Consider the following 6,000-nt stretch of genomic DNA (forward strand, 5'->3'; position numbering starts at 1 on the left):
GGCTCCATCCTCCTTCAGCCCACCCTTTAGATACTTGTACGCCATAATAAGGTCTCCCCTCAGCCTTCTCCAGGCTAAAGAGTCCCAGCTCTCTCAGCCTTTCCTCATAAGGCAGATGCTCCAAGCCCTTAATCATCTTAGTTGCCCTTCGCTGGACTCGCTCCAGCAGTTCCCTGTCCCTCTTGAACTGGGGAGCCCAAAACTGAACACAGTATTCCAGTTGTGGCCTCACCAGTGCAGAGTAGAGGGGGGGAATGACCTCCCTCGACCTACTGGCCACACTCTTCCCTATGCAGCCCAGGATTCCATTGGCCTTTTTGGCAACAAGGGCACATTGCTGGGCCATGGATAATTTACTGTCTACTAGGACCCCTAGATCCGTCTCCTCAGAGCTACTTCCCAGCAGGTCCGCCCCTTACCTATACTGGTGCCTAGCATTCTTCCTCCCCAGGTGCAGGACCTTGCACTTGCTTTTGTTGAACCTCATTAGGTTCTTCTCTGCCCAGCTCTCCAGCCTGTCCAGGTCACGCTGGATGGCAGCACGGCCCTCTGGGGTGTCAGCCACCCCACCCAGTTTGGTATCATCAGCAAACTTGCTGAGGATACACTCTGCCCCCTCATCCAGGTCATTAATGAATATATTAAACAAAATTGGACCAAGTATTGACCCCTGGGGGACACCACTGCTTACAGGCCTCCAACTAGACTCTGTGCCGCTGATCACAACCCTCTGAGTTCTGTCCCGCAGCCAACTCTCAATCCACCTCACTGTCACCTCATCTAGCCCATACTTCCTCAGCTTCCTAATGAGGATGTCATGGGAGACAGTGTCAAAAGCCTTGCTAAAGTCAAGGTAGATGACATCCACGACTCTCCCCTCCTCCAGCCAACCAGTTATAACATCATTGAAAGCTATCATATTGGTCAAGCACGATTTACCCTTGGTAAATCCATGTTGACCACTTCCAATAACTTCCTGTTCCCCAGTGTGTTTGGAGATGACATCCATTGCTCAATAATAAAAAAGGGAATAGTTTGCAACAGAAGAATTTCATCAAGATGTTTCTCTGCTTAAAAAAAAAAAAAAACAAAACCCCAAAACAAATAAAAAACCAAACAGATGGAGAAATAGGAATAGGAAGGTTTCTTCATCTTATACACCTAAACTTGGACACAAAATAGGCATAAATAGGTCTGTTTAATCCACATCAGGCAAAACAAAAGATTCTCAGTTTCTTTTCCCTAGAAGACATCGGATTGTGATGTCTCTAGTACAGAAATGGGCAATAGAGCTGAATGCCATTCTCACCGTAGGGTCACCAAATGGCGTCCTGATCCAGAGAGATGTACATCTGCTCAGAGCTTATTGGGGCCCTGCTGTTCCTGGGAGAGGTACCGCATTTCTTATCTCTCTTCCACTGGCTGCAGTAGCAGCTGCGTTGCTGTGATTCCCAGCTCTGAGGCTGTCATGCAGGACTGGGCTACCCTGGTAGACTGGGGCAAATGCACTGTTCCTCAGTAAAATTAGCCAGCAGATCACATCAAAAACAAAGCAGCCCAGTCTCAGGGGTTTTGACTCTTGGCCAGTGAAGTTCCAGAATATCTCATTTAAGGAGGTTAGGAATCATTTAACAAAATCGTTATTTCACCCAGATGAAATACTCAATCCACATCCTATGAACCAAGAGGCTTTAAACCTTCCTAGCTAACAGCTCGGTGTGCAGCTCACACAGGCGTGCACAGGCTAGCTTTTACAAGTGAGCAAGGTAGAATCCTGCAGGTAGCGTACTTAAGGCAGCATGGAGCTGAGCACAGGTCCATACTCAATTATTTACCTGGCTAATTAGGTGGACCACACAGCCTTCACTGGCTGAGCCCATTACATTGTGGGCACCCGTCCAGCACACTAGGTAGCACTGGTATGCCTATACAGTCTAGACTTGCTACCAGTGTCTATGCAGATGCAAAGCTGTTGGTAGGCAATTCTTTTGTATTTTAGATTGGCACCAGGTTGTCTTGGGAAAATAAACATTGCAGCATCAAAATTCTGGAACTAGCATAGGTGAAACTCGGTAGTATTCCTCCTCTGCATACTGGAGTATCAGATACGTAGCAGCAGTAGCTGATGTTGGTGGTCCCTGCAGTACCCAGAGATCTGGTTCATGGCCAGAAGCCAAAATGTAAAGACAAAACAAAACAGAAAAGAAAACCTGACTCCTTTCGCTCATCCTGTGTTTGACAGCTGAATGCTCCTGTGTGAAATGCTTCTTGGTATTATAACACAACAGCCTGAAGGATTGGTTTGATGCTATTGCTGGCACAGACAAAATGCTTATTGTGTTTCTGCTGAGCAGCCAAAGATGCCTAAAATACATTTTGTATATTTGGAATACAAAACCCATACATGCTGTAGGCATGTTACACAGGATACGTTGTGTATGTCTCACGCTGACCCAAGCTGCTCTGCCTTTGCGTGTTAGTTTTCACACATCCCTGTAATACACCCAAATAGTAGAATTGAAAGAAAAGGGCTGATTATCAGCTTGTAGGAGATAGAGTGATAGTAATCATAAGGAAAAAATAGATCATGAAGATTTCTTCGGTGTTGGATTGCATACTTCTATGCATCAGAGGCAGATCAATATTATTTTTAATTTAAGAAAAAAAACCAAAACCACAGCATAACAAAAGAGACTGTATTAGTGCAGATTTTTATCATCCAAAACAATCCTTTTAACAGGTATAACAGCTTTTAATGAGGGTGAAAGCATTTTTATAAGCTTAAAAGATGGGGAACACACAGCATTTACTTAGATGAACAACTAAGAAAATGCACACATGATCTCCTAATTCACTAATAAGATAATAAAAACCCAAAGAATTTGAAAAAGGGAGAAAAAACCTACCCTTGCTCTTTACAGTGCTCTGAGATTATCCAGTCACCATTTCTTCCCAGTTGTAATCAGCCATGGATTGTCCCACCACCTGTTGCTTCAACATGCCTCTATGACTATGGCTTGTGAGCAAAATACCTCGTGATCGGTACATTTCTCCCAAAATACTGGTGTATCAATGAAACGTCATCGTGTAGAGGTACAGGCTATAACCAGCTTTGCTTGCCTGGACAGTAGGGTTTGTGCAGGGAAGGGACTGGCACACGGATCCCGCCTGATACAGCCTCAAGATGTGTGTCAGCGACATTTGAAGTGCTCTTGAGTGCAGCAGTGTAGATGCAGCTTAAGCTAACTGATGGTGTCACTTGCTTGGGATCAGGATTAAAAGCATCACAGACTGCTCTAAGCAACATAGGCAGAAAAGTTGTTGCATTTACAAATCTTGGATGAACTAGGGGTAATCCTCCTCATTAATGCATGCAGCCTGTGCTACCCAACCCTCCAGAAAAGAAATCTCTTTAGAAAGGGAACATTAAAAAAAACGTTTAGTGTCATCTGACAGGCACGTTCTGCAATTTGAAATGCAGACAGAAAGAACAAACCAGAAAAGCCCACAGGAAGGAAACAACTTTTACAATTTGCTCTGGAAGGCAGGAGTTAATACATTTTTTGTGCCAACATTCAAGGCAACCCTGATGCTCAAGGTGAAACCCATAGAATTTCTCTCCAACAGGGAATAATAGAAAGAAAAATGAAAATTCTGTAACTCTGTAGCTAAGCTGTATCTGGCCTCTTGAATTTAAAACCTTTCTTCTTGCCGCATTTTGGCATGTAAATATACAGATTTTAGTGGGATTTAGGTACTTAGGTGCTTGAGAAAACTGCTGGAGGCTCACCTGAATCTTTTGATGTCAAAATACTCCTTAAATTGGATTTCCAGTGATTTCTTACAATGATTTCATCTCCCCCAAGGTGTGTCATTTTAATCCTAGGTGTTCTGGCTCATCTTCCAGGTTGGGATGCACGTTAATGATAACTGTGATTATCCCTGGAGTATAACAATGCACACAGCAGGAGAACTTGCAGTTCTGCTGTCAAGGCCTGTTTTGCTGGGGGGGGTGGGGGGGTGGTAGGGGGGAAGAAAAAATTCCGTTTGAACACCTTTCAAGGTCATGCTGTGAAAAGACTAACTGCCTTTATAGTGTGGTTTATGGAGCTTGGCCAAAACACTTGAAATGCTTTCGGTCATATGTCGACATTGTTGTATTTCAAATGGAGCCACACAGTAAACCTCCATTTGCCTAGGAAATTTTCAGGTCCTTTCATCTGAAGCTGTTTCAGTGTTGCTTATATTGATTCTTTGTCTTTGGAGGCAAAGAGTGTTTCTGACAGTTTGGTAGCTGGGCATGCCTTTAAGGAAAATGCTGCCATCAAGTAAGCACAAGTACGAGGCAGCAGCAAATCAACTCATTCTGAAAAATCTTGAGCTAGATTTCTCAAATCAAACAGCAGATAGATCAACCAGTGTGCATGCTGTGTTTGTGAGGAAATGGGATGTAGATTCCACATATAGCTATAAACCCCTAAACTGGGAAGATGGAGACAGTAACCCAGAATTTTGAGCTGTGGCGTGGTACAAGCTGCTGCTGAACCATCACAGACTGAGGCTCCTCATACTAACCACTGGTACCAGTACAGTAGGTATCAAGTCTATGCTAGTATATGTTTCTATCTCCTGACTGGAAGAGACTGGTCTCAAGTTCTAGACTGCCAGGCAACCATCCCATATGAAGTAGGTTGTATGAAGACAACATTTCTTATGTTGTCTCATACATACATGTATGGAGTAGGTTGTGGAGTCTCCCACACTGGAGGCAGGACATCCTGTGCAACTTGCTGTAGGTGACCCTGCCGTGGCAGGGGGGTTGGACTAGATTATCTCCAGAGGTCCCTTCCAACCCTGACCATTCTGTGAGATGTGTTAGGCTACATCAGTATCAAGAAACCAGAGGCAGAGATCATGTTCTGCAAGTAGCACCACACGGTTTACATCCATGTAGTTAATTGGTCCCCAAAATATCCCAGGTAAGTGGCCTTGTCAATGCTGTTTGATGGCAGCAGCCCAGGCCAGGCTCAATCCCATCCAGAGAGCTACTCACTGCAGTCACAGGTCCAGTTGTCACCCTAATTCTGGCCCTTTCACTAGCACAGACAGTTTCAACAACCACACGTACAGCATGCCTGCGAGGAGGCGGCCGTTTAAAAGGCTAATCATGGGCTTAGAAAGCAGTGGCTTTAATTTGTGTGCTTTTACAGACTCATCATGTGGCTTCAAGTCAGGCAAACACTTTTCAACTTGGTTTCTTCCTAGCTACGGATGATATTAATCTGCCTTCTTAACAGGACTATTATTATGTGAAGTATTATTACTCTGAAGATATGTAAAGCGATCTAAAAGTACTGTATCAGCTCCATGGTACGGCTCGTTGCAAGACAGATTGACTCTTACGGAACCCTCCATTACAGTTGCACCTTCCAAACCACAGATTTTTCTCACCCCCAAATGGATTTCACAAAAACTAATTTGTCTTTATGGGCTCAGAAAATGAAATAGGACAGAAAAAAAGCGGAACAGTGACATTTAAGCACCGAACCACAGTTCAGGAAGCCCTTCCCAATCAAAGCCCTTCCTCTCTCAAAGGGTCAGTAAGCAATTTTTAGCACTTAGCCCCCCACCCATAAATAATGAGTTGTAAATTCCCATTGGGACCGAATCTATCTTCTGGTGTGTGAACGTACAGTATCCTGCACTCCTGCGATTTGATTTTGGTATTTTTCAGAACCACGTATTAAAGAGATGTGGTATAAAAACAGGAAGAAAAAGGCAGGTTTTACTAGCAGTCAAACAGCTCTCGGTAACTCTTCTTGTTTATTTATAATAGTGCAGTTACACACATAAAGGCTATTGCCGAGTCTGATGAATACAAGTCTCAGTATTTAAACACCATAGTGGGATTCAGTATATATCCTTTAGGGCAGGTTAATTACAACAAATTGCCAGTTAGCAACTGGAAATTAATTTTGTCTGTTAATGCTTTTGCCCTGC

The sequence above is a fragment of the Vanellus vanellus genome (genome assembly GCF_965231255.1).
Source record: "Vanellus vanellus genome assembly, chromosome: 3".
Taxonomy (NCBI): domain Eukaryota; kingdom Metazoa; phylum Chordata; class Aves; order Charadriiformes; family Charadriidae; genus Vanellus; species Vanellus vanellus.